Here is a 1838-nt window from a genome sequence, read left to right on the forward strand (position 1 = left end):
CAAGAAAAACTGCCAGTCTTCCAGAATAGATTCTGAATCCTATACCTACACTGGATCAGAACAAGCTAGTAAAACTTTTGGTGCAGTTAGCATTAAACACCCTCTTTGTTTTAATATGAGGCACCCTGTTTGAGAGTCTACTTCCAGATGCCTAAATGATCCTTTTGGCTAATCTGCCAGTTGTTCAGATGCAATAAGGAAGCTCCTCTGTTATTTCCCACAACGCCTGGAAACAAATCCTACAGAGACCAGTCACAAACACACAGAGCCTAGGAAATTACGCAGACTTTCCTTTATCCTTTGTCATAGCTAACCTGTATTGAATACTTGCGTTCAGGTACTGTTCATACATTTTGGCTCCTTTAGTCCTCCTTGGGTCAACAAGACAGATCAAATGGGAAAAAACTGCCTTCATGGTTACCAAGAGTCGTGATCTGAACAGGTAATCCATGGCTATATGAGACAACCTCATTTTAGAGGATTATGTCCAGTTCTTGGTGCCACATTTTAAGGAAGACTCCACCTGTACTAAGAACACATCTCAGTAAAAGTGACACTATATCCTAGCTGAAAGAACAGACAGGCTAAATTAGAGCCACATTAGCAGCACACTGACGTTGATATTTAAACAGAATCTTTACCTGCCTTAATTTTATCTGATTATGCCTACTTCTACTGCCTCTATCTCTACAAAAGAAGAGTTCAAAAACATTCAAGACAAAACACCCACCCCTGTTGTATTTATGAAATATGGTCTGTCTCCACTGAGACTGCAATGGAGAAGGAATTACTTTTCCCTTTTCCTGAGGGACATCATTAGCATAGTGATAATTAACGAAAGGCAGCAGCCAGAGTTTGGTAAATTATTAATGGTTTCAATCATCCAGAGAGCAGAGAGGCCCTGTGTGCAGTTGCCCTTGGTGACAGCGTGAGAGTGCTCTGGGGAAACAGGGACAATGGACAGAAAACCAGAGCCGGTGTGGGTGTAGCTCTGCATGCACACACAGGTTCAGACTTTCTCATCCAAATGGAACACGTTTTCATGCAGCAGTATTCATAGATCAAAACTGAGAACAAGTCCCTCTGGCATATGGCGAATATGAATAAAGGGATGAATAAGTGGATACAGCTATCTTACCATGTTAGGTATTAGATAAAAAAGAAATATTGAGGCCATTTCCTTCATCTTGGGTCTCTGTGCCTTTCACAGAACTTCCAACAACACTATGTTGGGACTGAGCATCTGGAGGTTCGTAACCTCGGTGGTCCATAGGAGCCACTGTGAGGAGGCCCAAGGAAGAATTTGCCATTTTTAGTGGAAAACAAGTGGCAGTTACTAATTATGATGACTGTGCACTTTGGATCTGGATTTGCTGTACCTTTTGCTTGACACCAAATGCTTGAGAAATAAAGATGTTTTAATTAATCCATTGAATAGATGTGAAAAGGAACATTGTAAGAGGTACAATCTCTTTGAAAAATGGATTGAACTCTTGAATTCAACATACTCAATATGTTTGTAAATAAACTTATGGCATAAAAAAAGTACTGATAAACATTTTTCAAAAAAAAACCACATCAACTATTACTTTGAGTAACAAAGAATTTACTGAACAATTCATTGGAGATCAGAAAGAGAGTAGAAAAACATACATTGGATTTATAAATGTGAATTTGGTTGGTGGTCATGATAAAAAGTAGATTTAATAGAGGGTTAAGAATATAAGTCAAACTGGGGATGCCTGGGTGACTCAGTTGGTTAAGCATCTGCCTTCAGCTCAGGTCATGATCCCAGGGTCCTGGGATCCAGGCAGCATCAGGCTCCCTGCTCAGTGGGG

General features: G+C 40.2%; 1 pseudogene; it reads left to right on the plus strand.

Moving 5' to 3' along the window:
- Window positions 1-1226: 1226 nt before the first annotated feature.
- On the plus strand, window positions 1227-1411 carry LOC112839800 (cytochrome c oxidase subunit 7C, mitochondrial pseudogene; annotated as a pseudogene).
- Window positions 1412-1838: the final 427 nt, after the last annotated feature.

Source organism: Callorhinus ursinus, unplaced genomic scaffold, assembly GCF_003265705.2.
Source record: "Callorhinus ursinus isolate GAN/ISIS: 27379988/994484 unplaced genomic scaffold, GSC_fseal_2.0 scaffold23, whole genome shotgun sequence".
Lineage (NCBI taxonomy): Eukaryota > Metazoa > Chordata > Mammalia > Carnivora > Otariidae > Callorhinus > Callorhinus ursinus.